This window comes from Sebastes umbrosus, chromosome 3 (assembly GCF_015220745.1).
Source record: "Sebastes umbrosus isolate fSebUmb1 chromosome 3, fSebUmb1.pri, whole genome shotgun sequence".
NCBI classification, from domain to species: domain Eukaryota; kingdom Metazoa; phylum Chordata; class Actinopteri; order Perciformes; family Sebastidae; genus Sebastes; species Sebastes umbrosus.
Window position 1 is genome coordinate 24,344,292 of NC_051271.1, and position 20,646 is coordinate 24,364,937.

Consider the following 20,646-nt stretch of genomic DNA (forward strand, 5'->3'; position numbering starts at 1 on the left):
TCACGACATAGGTCACGCCGGCTGTCCAGAGGACACACACTCATCTCCTTTAGCTCCTCTCTTGATGTGTGTGTGTGTGTGTGAAAGTGTGTGAAAGTGTGTCAAGGAGTGACCGTCGCTTCAAAGGAAACGGGAAGTAGAAGCAAACTCAACATCTGCTTCTCCTGGGCGGTGTAGACGGGGGAACAAGGATTGAGCGGAGAGCAGGTCACAGGCAGGGCCTAACGGTAGTGTGATGTTGTGACTACAGCTCTCCCTTCAGGTTATAGACTCAGGGAGGGGACACAGAGAGGGGAAAAAGAGAGAGAGGGAGGAAGTGGAGTGTGTTGGGAGACAGAGTGACGAAGAGAAACGGAGTGAAAGCACAAGTGGAGCATCTCAGCAAGAAAAACACTTAAAGTGAGGGATAGTGAGCGGGGATGGCAGGGCGGGGGGGACGCAGCCGGGGGACTGAAGGAGGGAGGAGGAGGAAGGGAGGGTGTGCGTCCCTCGCCTGAGGCTGATGCATTGTGACAGTCACTTAGAAGGATTTCACTTCCCCTAAACTGTGGCTTGCAGGAAGAAGCACCATAAGTTGGGACAATTATGGGCTGAAGGAGATATGACAGGACACATGCAGAGCGAGCCGCACAGGGAGGGAGGAAGTGAAGCAAGGGGGGAGTGAAGCGAAGACTGTGTGTGTGTATGTGTGTGTGGATAACACACATATCATCTGCTCGCATTTCTGTATATGTATAGTATGCTGTCCAAATAGCGTGTGTGTGTGTGTGTGTGTGTGTTTGTGTGCGCTTGCCTGTGGGGGCCCGGTTGGGTTCTTGCTCGGTGCACGCCATGTCAGGGAGGGCCGGCGTCTCGCTCCTCATGGTACCGTATGTTACCACTCTGCCTCCCTCATTCCTTCGCCTCATGTCTGTAACTTAACCTGGTGACGGAGGGTAGGAGGGAGAGGAAGAAAGAAAAAAATAGAAGTTGGATTTAAATGCTGCCAAGATCTTTTTTCTTCTAATCTTTGTTTGATTTGATTCCTTCCTGTGATTTTTCCCTTTTTGCATATTAATAGTTGGGTCTTTCATGTCATAGCCCTGATAAGTGTCCCAAAAGTTCTTCTCGCTACATTACATTGTATGTCTGTGTCTATGTGTGTGCTGCGAGCGCTGCCAAGAATGTCACTGCAATTTGAGCGTAAGTGGATTCCAAGAAATACACTTTTCCTGTTTCATTGAGTCGTTTGGCTTTCAGCGCTATTATGTCCTTCGTGCGAGTGAGGTGCCGGTGAAATTGTCTCTCGGTTTTTTCTCTGGCTTGTGTCTTTCCGCATGGCACCGACAGTTACAGTTCACCTACAGTTCTTTTAATTCTCTTTCCATTTGTGTGCGTCTGTGTGTGTACGGTGCGATAAATAATGACGACAGCAAAAAGAGCTTTCATTTTGAAAAATATACTACACTTGACCGCTCTGTGATACCATCTATTCAAACATAAACAGATAGATGTGCCTCTCTCCGTCTGTCTTTGTCTCTATCTTTCCTCCTCAGTACAGTTTTCTATGTCTCCTAAATGTTTTTATTTCTTTGAATATTTAACAGACAAACACACAACTGCACAACTTATACACAGAGCCCATTTGCCACTCATAAAAATCAATCAAAATCAATTTAAATCTACCAGACACCGTGTTTTTTACAGGCCTTATTGCTACATTTTAGGTATTTAGGATTGCAAGTATAAGGCAGTTTGATCTTTGGGATCTGTCCACTTTGTTAACAGGTACAAGGCCTGCAGATTCTTAACATTTCTGATTCATTTATAGTTCCTCAAATTTAGGTTATGATAGCTAAATCAGCACCTGGTTTCCCATAGTAACCACCTTCAGTGCTAGTCACCATTTGCGTCTGTGAGATATTTGATTTTGCAGATATGGATGAAGATATTGTGAAGATAATGATACTGCAGCTGCACAGACACAGTTTCCCCTGAAGTGATGTGTAAACTAAGCTTTCGTCCTCCGTCCTCGCCTCGTTCCCTCCCTGCTTTGCTCCCTCCTCATCAGTATGGCAGTTGTGTTTGCTGAGCTGGCTTCTGATAGACTTTCGTTTGGTTTGGTCATCTGAGATTTGGTATTAGCTCTCCCTCTCTCTTCTTTTCTCTCTCTTTCCTCCCTCCTCACCTCTCTCCTGTGGGTTTTATTCAGATGCACCTCCAGACTGGCTGTGTGAGGGAGTGACGGAGGGATGGATGGAGGAGAGAAGGAGGGAGGGGCACACTGGGACAGAGGTTGAGGGGTATTAGACCCCTGAACACAGCTGGGACCCCTACTATCAAAGAGATGGTAATGACCGTCTGCTAGCATTAGAGAAGCTGGGATGAAAGAATGGCCAACAAACCCGCTGAGAGAGGAGAGTTTGGCACTGTGTCGAGCCTGAGCACGTAACCACCGCCGCCGCCACCTCTGCCCGTCGTGTCCAGGGGAATACAGATTACACTTTGCAAACAATTTAATAGTAAAAAGTCCAGAATAAAATTCAAGTAGGTTAAGGGAGAGTCCAAACTAGCAAAGATAATGCTGCATACTTTCATGGAGATCAGGAGTTCAGACCAACAAAAGCACCCTGTCAAAAATGCATCCTCCTCATTCATTTCAATGGGGGTCACTGGTTGCGTCCAAAATTCCATACGAACATGCTATTTAGTAAGCTAAAACAGTATGTGAGATATTTTAATGTCCGAAACCATAGCAAACCAATAGTACGTGAATTGCATACTATTTCCGATGAGATATTACATTATGCATAAGCATATACGTTCATAACGGACGTTGACGGACAGCTCTGTAACATAAATAACGCTTCAATTTAACTATAAGATTTCACTTTGCTCAGCGTAATATATATTTTAAATTAATTCAGACTTTGATTCTCAGAAAACGTCATTTTGGTCACATGAGGTTGGCATGAGTTACCATGGTTACACGTCTCCAACCGGCAAGGAGACTCTCAGGAAGCGACGATATAAATTACATCTCAGTGCATCCGAAAAGATACTTACTACTGTTTATTCACACAAAAGTATGTTGAACGATACTACACATATTGGGTATGTAGTGCATAGTATGTGATTTCGGATGAAGCCGGTGTGATAAGCCTTCATAGTCAAACTGGACTTCCTGTATTGTATTTAATTTTCTCACCAGTACCCATAGCAACACATCCACACCAACACAGCCTGCCTTTTTTTCCAACACTCCTTCTATTTTGGGTGTTAACGCCTGCTAAGAACGCCCTTAGGCAAACAAAACGACAGCAGAAGATCCCAGAAGTTGTGCAAGTAGTTGTTTAATCATGGTAGTGTGGAGCCACCCCTGCTTCGCCGGCTGTTATTAGCCTATAGGTAAAGAAGTAGGGCTGCTTCCCACTCCTTAGCACCTATTACCCATACGCCCTTGCAGCAGTCATTAACCATGACAGAGGTCAAGAAGGGTCATGGGCTAAGCACTCCATCGGCTACAGAGTCAATAAAGGACTCATGTCTGTCCACAATGACTCTTATAGTGATCTATTTAAGCAAGAAAGCAGTGTGCATTTGTATGTTGGTGGTGTTTGAGAGGAGATTACTAGTCAGCACATTATGATCCATGCTGTGACTTGCTGAAGCTTCTCCCAAAGAGGTTTGAAGTACAGTAAGATTTCTATATAATTTGTTTGCAAAGGTGCAACCATGCACTGAAGAGCACACATTTTTCCGGCCCTAAGTCCATTTTTTTTTTTACCACTGGTAGCTGCAGCTCTCCATACAGTCCATGCAGGCTTAAATAATTTATCTCCTCTTGCTCTCCCTCGATGTTGCACTCTCTCTCCATGTCGCTCTCTGTTGCTCCCTCCCTTCTCGCCCCCCGTTCCTCTTAGCACTTGCTTCATTTGTTTGCTTTGAGGAGCTAAATCTTGTTTGCGCGTATTAATAAGTCAAGGCGGATTATCCCCCCCCCCCCTTTTACCACAGCCCCTGTAGCGTCCTAGCCCTCTCTGCTTACACTGTATTTGCGGCCGGGTGGCTCTGTTTGCAGAATGCCCCCCCACCACCCCTCACCCCCCCCATACCAGAGAGGCCTAGTGCGCTAGGCTAATTAGATTAATTCCGATGCCTGTAATGATTGCTCGCCATCTATTTTTAATGACTGGCGCATATCAAAGAGTAGTAAAGCATGCTACCAGTGAAGCCTGCTCCCACTCCCCTAGTGTGTCAGGCTCTGTAGGGGGCACTGGCTTAGTGTTAAAGTGTTAGCATATTGCCATTGTGTGTGTGTGTGTGTGTCTATGTTCGTGTACAATTGTGTCACTGCGGGCTAAGAAGGAACATGTGTTCAGCTTGGCCTCTGCCTGGCCTCCTCAAAAAAATAAATAGAACACAAATAAATAAATTAGCATCCACTCGATGACATGACATTGTGATCTTTTTTTGTGGTTGTGATAAACACGCTTCTAGCTGTTGCTGTCTCCCGGCGCTGTTCATACACATTTATTTATTTTATTTTGGAGGGACTGGAAAATATAATAGACGGCCGAGTTAAAAGAGACGCAGAACTAATTTAAAATCTTTTTTTTTTTTTTGCTCTATTACTCCCATCTGATGATTTTTTTTCTCTTTCAAAACGCATCCTGTTTTCCCCGCTCCCTCTCTCTTGTAGTAAATCAAAAAGTAAACCTTCCTCACAGTGTGTCATTGAGCATTAAGCCACGGCTTACACCTTGCCATCCCCGAGCAAGTGTGTTCATCACCCCTCTTTATGCATTTGAGATGTTGCTCATCTTTAATAGATAGATCTAAGTCTCTTCCCTCTTTCTTCACCCCTTCTGTCTCTTGGCCCTGTAAAAGGGAGTATAAATATTTGAGAGGCAAGCGGTTCAAAAGTGGGGGAAAAAGGGGGCGTTTAGCGAAGCCATTTGGAAACACAAATCTGAAATGAGAGACTGTGAAGAGTAAAGGAGGGATGACAGGAAGCAGAAGTCCTTCAGAACAAGCCCTCCAAATACATATCTCTCTCTCCTGATTTTCTTCTTCTGTTCCTCTCTCTCTCGCGCTGAATAAATACGTGCAACTCACAACTCACACACACACGCACACGCACACACAGGGTAGATTTCCATAAAATATTAAAGAAGGTGTTTCCTGTAATTATAGCACTGTTTGCCTCTGCCTCAAAGCCTGATCTGTAATTAAACAGGATTGCACACGCATATGCCAAAGTAAAGCACGCACAAACACACCTCCACGCCGCCAGACACACACACACACACACACACACACACACTGAGGGAGGTGCAGATTTGTGAGTAGATCGCTGTAATTCATACTCTCTCATAACACATGCTCAAATTTGTACACACACATACACACACTCAATGGACTCATTCATAGACCTCATACACATCAAGGCTTGAGCAAACACACACCTTCTACTTCCTCTCTCTCTCTCTCTCTCTCTCTCTCTTTCACACACACACACACACACATACACGCACACACATACACATCTTCACCTCATTTCCACAAGGTAAAAAATCAGTAGTCTGTAATACGCTATCTTTCCCAGACACCCTATTGTGATGTTATCTCCATAACTATCCATATATTGATCCACCTCCCTCCTTCCTCTTTAATTCTCTCTCCATCTGCACCCCCCCACCAACCCCCGCCCTCCCACCCGTCACCCACCCAGCCCTTATCTAATCTGGCTATGCCACTAATGGCAGCCATTCCCAGCCATGAACAAGTGCCATAATGTGCTCTGGTAAGCCGTTATGATGTGAAATGACCCTATTGATTGGCTTGCATCCCCACTGACAAAAAAAAGAAGTGGCGGCAGTCACTTATTACTGTTAATGAGCTGTGGGATGGGTCCTAAGTGGCACGGCACACGTGCACACTCACACACACACACACAAACACATGCATGTGCGTACATATGCAGACTCGCGCACTTTGCATAATTGTGGAGGCATTACTCCTACCTGTCTGTGTCCCGCCACATTTCGGCTCGTTAGCGATGGGAGGTCCCACCGTGTGGGCCAGTGACGAGCTTTTAATGGCCGCCACTTGGCATTGTCATGTCGCGCTTTCGATGACTGTTGCATCTGTTTCTATTTTTGCGTCTGTTGTACACACCTGGTGTGTCCGTAATGAACAAAGCAAAAAAAACAAAAAAACTGCCACTTAGTCTGACAAATGAAACAAGCTTTTGTTTTTTGGGTAAAGCGTGTTTAAGCACAGAAGCCCAGATGTGAGTTGATGTAGGCAGCGTAATGGGAGCTGAAGCAGCGGTAAGTGTAATGATGGCCAAAACAAAACTGGGAGGTTTGGTTAGATGGCAGCGTGTCGAGGCCACAGGCGTAGATCTGACTCCGACACTGTGCCGTGTAGACAGAGGAAGGGTGTGGATGCCAAGCTGCTTTATGAGTAAGGGGGAATCTTCTTCTCGCTTATGTGTGTGTGTGTGTGTGTGTACGTACGCAGCCTCCGCGTGTTTTCCAAGCTGGCAGCGCCTCCCGGGGATAATCCGTGGGACACATCCAATCAGCCGCAGTGCATGTGCGACACATGTTTTTTTATTCAATCTTCTTGTCTTTTCATCTTCCGCCACCACCAGAACGCTTCCTGCTATTTTCTTCCCAGCTCGGGACAAACGAATAACAGATGTGAGGGTTTGGAACGTAACCCTCCCCTCCACCTCTCCCCTTCCCCTCCTCCTGTGCTGTGACTAGTCTGCGACAACCTTTGCACTCTCTTTCCCTTTTTCCCGCTCTTTTGTTTCCCAGCAGCCTGCCCATCCCTCGTCCGCTATGTGGGGGACATAAAGCTGCACCCATCTCCCACCCGGTCCCACTGGTTGGCTCTTGTGTCTCATTGTGAGACCTCTTTTGTGTCTGTGTGTGTGACTTGGATAATATTAGTGTACGTCTCAGGGTCCCCCCTCCGCCCCCCGTCTACGCAGTGAATCAGAGACTTATCTAATTTACAGGAATGACAAGTCAGCACAGATACAAGAATAACTGTGTCATACAGTTGCGTTCATATTTCATTGAGACACATTATTCATTTCAGTGGAACTCAGAAGGGGAAAAACAACAAGAAGTGCTGTGGAAAGTAGAATAAAGCAATTTGGAGAAGTGGAGTTCCCTTTTAAATTTAAAGTCAATGTGTTGTTTTCCACATAATTGACCAAAAGTCAAGATTTCTATTTTTGTCACTGAAGTTTTGAACAGATCTTGGAGCTTCTGCTATATGGCACGCACAACGCTCACATTTTCCCATACAAATCAATCAAGAACTTTAGTAATTAAACCATAATCCAATACATTTGCTTATTTATTAGCCCCTCAAACGAATAAATCAATGGCGTATCAATGTTGCATACTCGAAAAGATTTATTTATGCAAGGCTGCGGCTGGAACAGAGGATATACTGGGGTGTCTGGGAAGAGTCAATATTTTCATATGTAAGCCTGTGAAATTAATGACCTAATATCTGCAATGAGAAAGCTCGTTTTAAAGGCATAATCCTCGCCCTGTTTCTTGGGAAGACAAGAGCAACTGAATCAATGAAGGTTTAGGCTCTGGGAAATTAATACTGCACACACACGCACATGTATGGACTCACACACGCGAACACACGTGGTTATATCCAAGACAACACACACACACGCTGTTTTATTCTATCTGGTATACCAGCCTCACTGCAACACAGTGTACTTTTACTCTATTACACAAAGTGACAACCTGTGACAATAAGTACTATTAAACTGGTATTAATATTCTTTTATTTAAGGTGAAAGGAACTGATTAAATAAAACTTACAGCCTGTGTGCAACAAAAAGCAGTGCATGACATTTGGCAGTCCTTAAAAGTAGCAATCAGTTACTGTATTAAATCCAAAGGCCAACTAGGAGGGGAAACTGTACCTGCACTTTACATAGTGAAAACACATGTTGAAGGAGTGATTTCTAATTTTACTGTAATATGCTCCAGTGCACAAACTGTACACTTCGAGAATTCATTCTCAGATTGTGTAGCAGACCTTTTTTTTTTTCTTTAAGTTCTGAGGGCTCATTTATTTTTGGGCTGTGCAATTTGTGTGTATGTAACCCTTACCAAGCGTATTAGTCACAATGCCAGGAAAGACAAAGGCTCTTTTGCATTCACAAAAAGAGCAGTAGTTTCCTGCGCACACACTCGCACATTTAGAATTATAATGTCATTACTTAGCTGGAAACGGAGGAGCTCAACAAGACAGGAGAGACGGGGAAAAGGGAGGAAAAAAGAGACCAAAATGGTACTTAATTCTTTCATTATCCAAATGAATGAAAATCACATCAATGCATCAAGACAAGGCCGTGCATCTGTCTCAAAATTAGCTCACCAATTATGTGAGGAAGCTAATGAAGGCAGGGGCTCGGTGTGGCGATGGTTCGCAGCCGTCAAAAGGCTTTTGATTCCATTTGGAGGAAAGACCTCTGAGGGCAGTCTGGTCCGGCGCCAGCTGACCTTCTTTATCTGACCTCTCACCTCCGTAGCGGCTCGGGAACGGGGCTGATAGCTGATTTGTTGGCTCGCCTGATAGCCCAGAGAAAGAGAGAGAGAGAGAGTGTGTTTGTGTGTGTTCTTGGAAATTTTGTTTTCACTGAACTTCTCAGCACTTGGTGTAGATATTCATGACAATTACTTGCTGGTTGGATGACTTTTTAACAGTGTTGCAGCCTTGCAGCACTCTGACCCTGGACTCATGCGATGCGAGTGCCAAGATTGTGTCTCTACACCGTGTTTTAGTATCCATAGGAGGCCACGGCGGCCGAGGAAAACAGGAAGAATAGGATGGTAGGGGGCATGTAGAGGACAATCATTAGACTGCACAGAAGGAGGGATGAGGAGAGGCGGCTAGGTGCGAGAGGATGAGAGCGGAAAGCTCAGCGGTCCCCGAGCATCTGGCAACGCGTCGCGGGGAGCCGCGGTCCCTGTCATTAATAGTGATGAAATCATTTAAGCCATCAGGACTAAACGAGCCAGTTAAGAGACACTCAACGCTACACTTCTGTCTCGAGACGGAGAGGCATCACCTGCGTGCGCTGCTGGCATCGACACACAGAGAGGGGAAATAGATGTGTGCGTGTGTGGAAGCTGACGGGTGAAAGTACATTATCTATGTTCTGTGTTTGTGATGAACACAATGGGGGGTTCCCCCTGCTTTTTATGGGAAAAAAGTTGTGTCACTATCAAAATTATTTTCATTTTTTGCAAAGATTTTGAATTAGTGTATTAGAGAAACTAAATTAAGTAATGTGTCCGTATATGTTTAGTTTGAAATTCATGTTTTATAAAACGCTGTTTCTAAGTGACAGATTTATTGTCATGTGTAACAGTATTAGAAATTCAAGGACTACACAAGCCATAATTTTAAGTTCAACTGTTGTGGCAACATCTGGTCACCAGGAATGGCAGTGCACAGTAGGCAACAGACAGAAGAAGATAAAGAACAACATACATGATAAGTAGTGATAATAACTTACACAGTTCAAACTCAACAATCACTAAAGTTCAAATTCAGAACACATTGTTTACATTTATTGGGTTCATACCACAACTCTTAAACCTCGTGATGTTCTTTTGCTAAAAAACGGTTGGTTAAATGGAGACCCAACGTGTTGACACGAGGACCAGAGGGCTGAAAAACATTATGAGCTCACCGCTAAATGAGTAGAACATTAAATGTGGTCCTTTTTATATCAAGTTCAGCCTCAGCAGCCGCAGCAGCTCTGCTGATAGTTTGAACAAACAGGTGAATTATCTAGTCCAAGCACGACCTGTACATTAACTCCATGTTCTCCACTGTATGCACATTATATCACTGAATACGTTTTTTGTCACCACAGTGAGAAGAGCATAAACTCCTGTATGTGTCTGTGTGATAAAAGTTGGTTGAATCAAGCAACAAACTGTAACGCTGGTGTGCCACAATTTACAAGAGATGTGCCATCATTAGAGCTGTAGCGAGTAGGGAACCAAACCACTGGCTAAATCTGCCATGAAATACTAGACTGCTGCAATAAAACCTGAGCATCTGCACCAAACTGGAAACAGATGAACCCTGTCAAGGATACATTGTGCTTTTTTTCCCCCCTCCTTGTTTCCTACGAGGCTGCGGGTCTTCTCTGGATGAGTGGTGAGAATAGCGATTTTGTGCATAATTACGTGTGTTGATGTGCGTGCACGGCGCGCAGCATGTGCCGACCGTGTGTGTGTGTGTGTGTGTGTGCGAACACTGGTGTACTCTTGTCGGCCTTTGTGTGTATCATGTTATGGCCTACACAAGTACTGAGGCCACAAAGGAAATCCATTGCCAACAACAGCACAGCTACTGGCAAGGAGCCATACCACCCCAGAGGCTTATGGGATAGGGTTTACAACCAGAGACGAAGTGTAGGAGGGTGAAATCTGTAAGGGTCACCCTGTGTTATACTCCATATAGTGTCCGGTTATTCCTCAGAAAACTGTCAGATGCCTTCCTAGAATTCCACGTTTCTCACATTTCTCAATAATGATCTTGAACGTGTGGAGATAAAACGCAACGCTCGGCCTATAGGCTGCTCCGCACTCCCTGTACTATTAATACTAAGTATTACACTGATGTAGAGCAGAGTACCAGAGATTTATAGACTACATTAAGAGTCAGACGAGAACATTACGGTGCTCATTGTGAATTAGGGCATGGGCTCTCTGCCTTGTTTGCTCCTGGGGAGAGGTCGTGATATCCCGTTACTTCCTCAAACCCCTCACTCAGAGGGGACAAGTGTGCTTTTTCCATCTCGGTTCCAGACAACTTATTTCCAGTGTGTTGGCTTTTCGTTATATAACGACATTTAATCGCTGGAAGGCCACGCTGGATGGCTGGTTACACTGTACAGATGTACAATGGTGATTGGTTTATTAGCCATAAAAACATAATGATGTGGTGTGTTACTGCAAGATGGCCGAGTTGTGCCCCTTTCTTATTCTCCTGGTGGCTCAGTTAGATGATGTGTTATGTTTGTGGTAATTCATCTGAGTCAGTGTTAATAGCGAACATGCATTTTTCAAATGGCATAATGTAGAATTTGAACCCACAGCCAGAAACCGCCACGCTCACCACTAAGCTTTAGCCTCTCTCTCCCTCTCCTTTGTCTTGTCATCCGTCTCTTCCCCTTCTCTCCAGCGCTGCCTCTCGTCAGTGGCGGTGCCGTCTATCGACAGAGCAGTACATTCTAGACATATCTGGGGGATTAAGTTGCAAATTTAAGCAATGGGAAAATCAATGGGTTCCTCTTTTAATTCATGAGAAAGGCTGTCGCTGTGAGAAAAAAAACAAACAGCAGGGAGATGTGGCTGTTTAGATCACATTCATCCAGGGAGAAGCAGAGATGGAGGAGGAGAGAGTGAGGACAGCTTCCTTTAAATCTCTCCATCAAACGGGGCAAAGGCTTGCCAGAGATAAAAAACCACTGGAGAAAAAATAGATCCTTTGTTTCCACCTTTATCAGCGGCCTATGCTGCCATTTGTTTGACTGGTCTAACCGCTGAATATTTGATAGAGCTTTCATTTTTCTCTATCAGAATGTCCTCTGGTTTGGGAGCAGGAGTGTGTTTCTTGTCCATGTAGAAACACTAGTAGTCAGCAGTGTTGGGAGAGGCTGCCACAAAGGTTTTAAGTACTACCTGGCCTCTCAGCCAATAAAAACAGCTATCTGCCTGCACAGATGCATACTTTCACTCTCGCCAGGGATTTTTGTTTTTTTCATGTAAAGCTGAGAAGTCACCGAGCCCTTTTGTTTTCATCTGCAGCAATTCCAATCACAGATCTTTGTTTTTCTGATACAACAAACATCATTTGTTTAAACTCTTGCCACCAGAAAGTAGGAGCACAACAAGCAAGAGGTGATAGAAGAGGAGAAGACATTGTTTTTTTCTCAAACTCAAGTCACCTAAAACCTGAACATTAGACGTTTCTGGCAAACATTCAGTAAAGTCATCAGATCCCTGTGCTTTATGACTCTCCTAAACAAGTCGTGTTCATCCCCAGGTTACACTCTGGTGCTGTGTATCCCCTGCTGACTTCAGGGAATTTGATTTTTTTTTTTGTTTAATGAACAGCTCAATATCTAATTCATTAAAGTGGCTGTTTTATTTGATGCATTTTCCTTACTCCAGCTGAATCGAGGGAGCAAGCCAGGGGATGAGGGGAGATGGCCCTGTTGATGGACGTCCAGTTGCAGAGTGTGTGCCTGCATGTGTCCCCTTGGAGAGACTCGGGGGCTCGGGTCGATTGTGGCTCCTCTCCACGGGGGCCGAGAGTGGGAGTTTTACTCTGTTTGACTGCTGAAGGACGGGAGCCGTAATTGGCCTCGCGCACACTCTCTCCCGTCATTAGAGGCAGGCCAAGAGAGAGGCTTAACAATCGGTGTGGGGCGCACTGCCAGTGCTTTCTCTTCCTCTTGGAGAGTCTATCCGGCAGTGAAAAAGCATAAGGAGGCATGTTATGCTTTAATGCTGTATTAAATATGTCGCCCATGGCTCCTGTTTGCGTGTGTTGTGACTAAGCAATATGCACACTTTCCCCTTAACACCAGTAAGATGTGGAGCTCTCACAGTTTATAGGCCCCTGCTCACGCTTGCTTCAGATGCGTTTCATGCATTGGTTGGACTGGATGACGGGGGTTGTGTGTGCGTGTGTGGCAGGGAGCACCTGTAGATCTGAGGAAAAAGGAAGCTGGCTTGAGTTTCGATTGATGGACTCATGCAACGTTTCTGATTTCAACGCCTTAGTAGAGCTTTTTGGTTTTTACCTATTCTGAAAAAAATACTTTACTCATAAACTAGGGATGCACCTATCCAACGTTTTCAGTCCCGATAGCGATACCTGGGCTTTGGGTATCGGCCGATACCGAGTACCGATCCGATACCAGTGTTTAATTAATAATCTGTATGCCTCACTGTGTGAAAGTGACCGAAATCATTCTTTTATGTGTAGGGCCACATCAGGCTTCACTTAAATATTGCTTTCCTAACTTTGTAAATCAAAATGTGATCAATAAATACATACATTTAAATTTAGTTAATTGTTTTTTATTATTATAATAATAAATCGTGCACCAACTTGGTAATTTTTTTTTAGAAATGAACAGGAATTACAATTCAAGTGTGGGCCTTGTTAATGCAGAAACAAATTAAGGAATCAAAATTGCAGTGAATAATATAATAGTATATAAACATAAAATTGAGTTGAATGGATCGGCCCCATTGTCATCGATATCCGATCCGGCTATTTGAATCGGTATCGGCCCGATATGGGGTCCAGTATCGGTATCGGTGCATCCCTATTATAAACATTGAACCGGAGTGGTGAAGCAGTTTCCATGCTTGGAATCGCAGTGGAAACAGCAGCAGCAGGTCAAAGCCCCGGCGATTTGCGGGTATCTTCACCGCCCTGGTGAGCCCGCATACCCACTCCTCTATTTGGTCCAGCCAAATACCAGCACACCACCATCTGAATTTTGTAGGTCCAGTCTGAGCACGTCACAGTATGAATCCTCTGCTGCTCTCTCACTCAGCAGCTCCTCTCAACTGTCTGGTCTCTGCATAGATCACACTCTCTCAGCTCATCCCTCTCCAAGACACAGTAGCAGAAACAAGAGTTCATCCAGAGGCATAATAGAAACATGCATTGCATAATATAAAAAAAAAAACAGGGAATCTGATATACAGCAGGTTGGAGGCCCTGAAGAGAAAAAGAGTATAGAGAGAAAAGGTGTAGTAAAGTGAAACAGAGGGCCTTGGTGGAAATATGAAGGGGTCAGAATAAGAGTGGAAGGGGCTCCCTGGCGAAGGCCTGGGGGGGCGACCGGGGATGTGTCAGGTGCCTGAGCCGCGCTCTGCGCTGGACAGTGTTGTTGTTACACCGAGGGCAGCGCCACAAGTCCGAAAGTATTGATTTCCCGCCTTGTCGAGAGGCAGAGAACTGTCATGTGGAGAGCACTGACCTTGGTACACACACTAAGACAACTATTCCCCCCGGCCCCCCACGGCACAGAGAGGAGAGAAGAGAGGAGCAGACGCAAGACACAGCAGCGGCAAGCAACAAACAACAATGAGCTACCGAGCCTCCTGTGGGGGGAGGAGGAGGAAGAAGAGAGAGGAGGTGAGGAAGAGAGGAGGAAAAAGAGAGGGAGAGAGAGAGCTTTCAGAAAAAAAGTAGGAGCAGGAAGCGAGAGAGAGAGAGAGAGAGAGAGAGAGAGAGAGAGAGAGAGAGAGAGAGAGGAGCTAACAGTCAAAGCCAAGGCCAGTTCCCCTGAGTTGTCAGTGGGCAGCCCAGTGTCTGGTTATCACGCTGTTTGAAATGACAATGGCTTGACTTGTATTTTCCTCCTGAGACCCAACTCAGATCTATAAACCAGAGGGAGGGAGGGAGGGAGGGAGGGGTTAGACGAGCAGAGAAAAGAGAAGGCTGGTCAGAAAAGGAGACGATAGAAGAGGGAGGTAGGAAGCAGTATGAGAAAAAGGCTGACAAAAAGAAAAGTGAGGGGGGGGGGGGGGGGGGGGGAAGGAGTAAGAGATTGACTCCTTCTGTATCACTGCTGCAGTCGTAGCCTTTGACGTCTACAGAGAGAGACAGAGAGGAAGGAAGAGAGCGAAGGCGGCAGCAGCTCAAGTGAAATGTTTTTCATGTGGAAGCTCCATCAGGATTTGACAACAAAAAGGGCTCCCTGTCACCTGCAGCAACACGGCAGGGCTCATCCTCAGTCACTCCGGAGCGCAGCGCAGCGAGACAGACAGAGAAAACACCAGCCTACAAAGAGCTCTCCTCGGGTTAGATAAGGGTGACAGACACTTAAGAGACCCGGCTTTAGTCACACATCTCTCGCCTCAGATCAGGGTGTTTTGCTAACAAGCTCTGCAGCGAGTTCCCTCTCTTGTACGCTGGAGCTTATGAATAAAGGCCACTTCTTCATCATGAAGAGTTCTGTGTAGAGTTGTGAGGGGAAGCTATTCCCGAAGTCTCTTTTTTCGGGAATCTCAAAGAAGTGGAGCCCTAATTGAATTAGCTGGCTTATTAGTGTTTGACATTGTAAGCTTGGCTGTAAGTAAGGAAGTGGGGACTCGGGAAGTGGATTTAAAGAGCAGTGTTGGTTTTGGTTCTAATTTTACACTCTCCTGACACACATTATTCCCCTCAGCTGCAGTTAGGCCCAGATATGGTAATGCTAATAATATGTGTGTGCAAGGGGGTTAAGGTGGCTCTCTCACCTCAAATGCCAAGCCTGGGAAACACAGCCGTGTGTAAACCTAGTGGCTAAAGCCTTGTCAACGGTGCAGACGCATTTATGTATAAAGCAGAAATAGGGAAATGGGTGTGATTAAAAACAACGTATCCTCATACAATGGTTGGTATGATTTCTTACAAAAAGTTATCCCTCATTTTTCATGCGTTGTCCAGGAACATGTGACGCATTTCTCAATTTCCGCTCCAGTCTTTTCAAAATAAAACTACTTAGTTAGGTTTAGGCAACAAAACTACTTAGTTAGGTTTAGGAAAAGATCGTGGTTTGGGTTAAAATAACTCCGGAAGTGGCGTAACTTAAGTACGGAAGTTATGTGACAAATAAATCAACGTTGACTTCTGGTTCCACACGGGGTACTAAAATCGGTCTACTGGGTGAAAGTAAAGTGTTCTTTGACCCATCCATCCACTCCGTCCTCCTCCCTACGCGGCGTTTGTCGCTCTTTATATTTCCTGGTTTACACTTACGTGGATTACATATGAATTGATTCCGTGGAATGTATACGAATTACAGTGCATTACTTTTTCGTAGGTATAGCTACGAACAGTGTATGAGAATATTCATTATCAGTAATGAAAATATAGAGATACTGAGTTATTGTTCCATTCAAAGATAAGAACAAGCAACCTTCCTCAATCTCCACTCTTTGTCTGATCAAAATCCTCTTATTTCAACATGTCTTCAAGGGGAAAAACACATACTAAGCACACCTTTGGCCATAATACTGTTGAGCAGCCTTGATGCTGATTTTTGCCTCCGTTAGTCTGCCTTAATTTGGTCAAATCTAATTGTTAATTACACTTGCTTTCATGATCTCAGTGTGTTAAATCCAAGGGCTTTACCAGTATTATCTTTACTCACCGAAAGACAGAAAGAACCTTTGATCAAGATTAACAGCATATACTCTCTATTGGTCGGTGCAAAAACACACACACACACACACACACACACACACACACACACATACACACAAACGTATGCACATACTGCACAAATTTAATGAATCTGTTTCATCTGTCTTTTTGACTTTCTCTCTCTCTGTGTGTTGTCGATATTCACCTCCCCGTGCCCTGAGAACACAAATTCTAAGAAGTACAACTTCATGCTTTTGGAGCATACACTCACATTGAATCCTTATTAATCAACTTTTTCAGTCAATAGTAGTCTTTTCTTGATACATTTATCCTCCTACCTGGTCAGTAAAGTGTTAAACATGACTGGGGTAGTGGTTAACATCTTAATCATTTGCCTCATGTTGATTGTCAACTTCCTTTGGGAGCACAAAAGGAACCTTGTGGCTTTAACCACAATCACCACGAGCGCTCTGACCATTTAAAAACACAGAAACACCAACATTGGCATTTATTGCGCCTCCCCAAAAATATAGTGGGACAACTGGCAGCAAGCAAATGAATAAATGTGAGCCTCCACAATTAGCCCTCGCTCTCAGTGGATGCATAATGGATCTTGCTACACAAAACGATTACGTGCCACTTGAGATAATGACAGATTGTGCTAAAAGGAGCTACTTTACCCACTTAGTCTGCTCTCTTTGGGGGTATCACGCCGTTTGTGTGTGTGGTGAAAAGGGACGAGCCGGCGAGGCCTGTGGGCCCCTCGGCCTCCCTCGGTGCCAGAGGGCGTAATGCCAAGCGAATGCCCTGCCTGACACATGATAAACTTGGGGACAGGTGACCAAAGCGAAGCAGGCCATTCCTCGCATTCCAGACGAGGTTGCGAGTAATTACATGCCAAGAGCCAACATGTCACTTTCACCACTCATAAATCCAGCAGGAAAAAAAAACAGGTCAACACTCTCACTGGTGTCAACAGGTATGATGAAACGAGGGAGCATCGAGGTTGGACATATTGACGATATAATGACTACTCTTTTGCTCTGCGTGCTTTGCTCAGAGAGGGCTTCATTGTGCTCATTTCAACATCAAATTTGGCGCGTTCTCAACGGCTATCAAATAGTGCAAATGCCAGTATACTACACGGCAACTACCACGTCACAGTTTGAGTTGAAGTTAGAGATAACAATCCAGGATGAAGAAGATTATTTAGGACCAGAACTGGCACTGTTTTTATAGCCAGAAGAAAAATGTTTGTTCCATGATATTGGTTATTGGAATGAGCATTTATTTAAAGTGTATTGTTGGCTTCAAAGACCTACAGTATTCAAAGGCAGCAGACTATTTAAAATAGAGAGTGAGTGGAATATAGAAACTAAGAAATCGTCTCAGCACACAACACAACTACATTTCCATCCTTATTTGTCTCTTGTTTTTTCACCCTGGTCTTGTATCTATCCCACGTATTCCCCACTGCCCATGACATACTGGAAATGCCTGGTTAAGTGCTGTTCTGACATTAGCTGAGTGTAGTCGCAGCATTTGGCCTGGGGACAAATGCTAGAAAGGCCCTATAAATATGGATGTCACCCACCCCTCCTCTTTCCTCCCGCTCTCCCTGGGCTCCCTGATGAGCTTGCATGTGTCTCTGTGTGTCAGTATGGCACGCCGTTTGCTCTGTCACACCATGTCCCCGCTGTTTGTTTACTCACACAGACAGAGATACACTCGCTTTGCCGTCGGTGCTCACCACCGCCTACGCCTGCTAACCGAGTGCCAAAGAGCTCGCTAATGCTCCAGCTCCTCCTGTAAATAATGCATCCGCCCAATGCCAGGCAGCTAGCTTAGCGCCGCGGCCCCAGCTGTCTGAACTATTTCATAGGCTGATGAATCTGTTAGCCTGCGCGTCACTCTCAGTTTGCCTGCATGTGTGTGTGTGTGTGTGTGTGTGTGTGTGTAAGCGAGTGTCATTGTCACCCGCTGTTACATCGCAGAGCATCACACCCAGAGAGCTCAGCGCTGCGTGAAACTGATGCCAAAAGAGCCGGGCGTTTTTTCCTGTGTGCCCACCTCTGCCCTCGGCGCCGTGGCGGCCCTGTGGGTGCACTGATGCCAGCACGTGCGGCACAGCAGGGAGGGTCCCCGTGGGGAGGAAGTGGGCCATTAGTACGGTCCTTGCCCCGGCGTTTTACTCCACTTCAGTACACATCACAGAGGGCCGCCCTCTCACTAACTAGCTAACACATGCTAATTAGTCTGGCGACAGAGCCGGTTCCTCCTCGCTTTGGGAGCATATGTGTAGCTGCGGAGCAAAAGCTGGCTGAGGACTGACACTGCTTCATTAAGTTTTCTTTAATGCACATCAAATAAACGAGGAATGTAGTGTAGGAGCTTAATGTTTTAGAGAAGCCTGACTGATATGATTGATGGGGCAATACAATCTGTATAAGGGTCAAAGGTCAGTCTTATCTTAAAAACTGGTGTGGGTAACTGACGGCGCTTCAAACAGGCATCTCACATTAATAAACTGACTTACCTTCCAGACGAGCGTGGCGTGCCGTCTGCTCTCCGACCAACTCGCCTTTTCCTGCAACGTCTTCATTTTCTGGAAACGAGAAACAACCACAGCCTTAATGAAACTTAATGATGATAGTCATAACACAACAATAATCCAGTGGTCTGGAAAACTAATCAATGCGTCTTCTCTCCTTCCCCTAATGACCTGTGAAAACAAAGCAATAAAAAGGCGGCGTGTGTTTATTTTGGCCAAAGCAACAGGCTGATAAGAGCGTCTGGCTGATTAGCGGCGAGCAAAGCCAAAGACGGTCACAGAGATTAGGACGCCGCACAAAGCTAATGTCACCACGCGAGGTACAGGTGCGTACGTGTGCATTTCAGAAACTTTCCTTTCGATTGAGAGTTTGCTGGCTGGTTTTCAATCCATATTGGCTCTACCACAGTAGACTTATCTCTGTGTCGGATGAGAATTTCCTGTTTCATGTCCGTACACTTTCCTGTTACTGTAACTGTAGTCGGCGGTGGTAGTTTGTCATCCCAGTAGCACGATGATGAACACATGTTGTTTCCTTTTGTCATCTGTGAAGTGGCTGACCGGCGCAGCTCTCGTCATAGCATGCCTCTTGTCTTTTGGTCTCTGGCTGATTCCTCCCAGACTCTGGCCCTCCACCACAAATCATTGTGGTGTGCTGTGTGCAGCTCCCGGACACAAATGCGCCCCCAAAATGGTGGAAAAGCAGCGTCCCCTTGGATTCATCTTTTCCCTTTTTTCAGTAAGAAATACAAAACCATGGATGTTTTTTTTTTTTTTACAAGCTTATGATTTCCACAGTTTCTTTACGGTATGAAGAAAAGTGTTGGGTTGAATGATTTAATTTATTAAGTACACATTTTGCTTTCAGGGTGTAGAGGGAATTATAAAAAAGCAGAAAATGAAAAAAAAAAAAAAAAGGATGGTCACGTGTGTGAGTGTCTAAAAACACACACTCCTTTTACAGTTTTGATCAGCAGCAGTAACATTTTTTTGGTCACCACGCACTATAGCACATTATCTGCATCTTGCCATTACAAATAAGGACCAGTCAGTACATGATTTACATGGGTGGAAATCATGATATGTACATGTGCTACACAAACACACAGAGGAAAAGACCACTTTTACGTCGTCCTCTTGGGTCCAAACCGAATATAAGTCATGCATACTGTATTAGGACACCCAGAGTTTGTGAAATTCTCAGAATTAAAATGATCCAACAGGCGCTGTAATGAATGTAGTTCTTATTCCCTGGCCAGATCATATGAATACCTAAACACACAACACATTTCACATGACAACATGGGAGATCAGTGTCAGGTGGATTACATGGAATGATGGGGTGATGTGTCTTTTTTTCCTGCTTGCTGGAGAGCCTGGTGTCCTGATTAAAAATTTCAGCTCCACTGCCTTTCTAATTAATTAGCGAGGCCACTCAGAGGAGCGCTGTGGACCAATTAGTCTCTAGCAAGCCGATGATGCCTATCGCTACAGCACCGCTGTACAGCTGTCGCTCCCCGCTCCGAGGACGGCTGGGGATGGACCCTCAGGTGCTCGCACAGGTTCAAACAGCAGCGTATGTGCAGGCACACTACATCAGATGCATGCATGGACAGCGTAATAATAATAGTAATAATAGAAAAAGAAGAGATATACAAAATATACATTTACATGAACACAAGGTCATAAACATATTTACAGAGAGAGCTCATCTTTTGTTAAATAAAAATGATTCAGTGAGTCTAAAGGGAGTTTGGCTGCAGAAAAGGATGGACAAATTAGTTGATCATTAATAAGTCAATCAACAGAAAATTAATCCATGAAAATGTAGGTAAGTTATCAATTGAAAAAACCTAACATTGTCCGATTACAGTTTAATTAATTAA

General features: G+C 44.9%; 1 protein-coding gene and 1 long non-coding RNA gene across 3 annotated transcripts in view; one reads left to right on the forward strand and one right to left on the reverse strand.

Annotated features, from left to right (window-relative positions):
* Positions 1-20,646, forward strand: part of bnc2 (basonuclin 2) — a 178,326-nt gene that overhangs the window by 93,973 nt on the left and 63,707 nt on the right. The gene's annotated exons all lie outside the window — the stretch shown is intronic.
* Positions 7,812-20,646, reverse strand: part of LOC119484935 — a 161,633-nt gene continuing 148,798 nt past the window's right edge. The window contains exons 5-6 of the long non-coding RNA XR_005206140.1: positions 18,746-18,814; positions 7,812-8,603 (exon numbers count right to left, since the gene is read on the reverse strand). This is a non-coding gene — a long non-coding RNA (uncharacterized LOC119484935). The remainder of the gene's footprint in view (positions 8,604-18,745; positions 18,815-20,646) is intronic.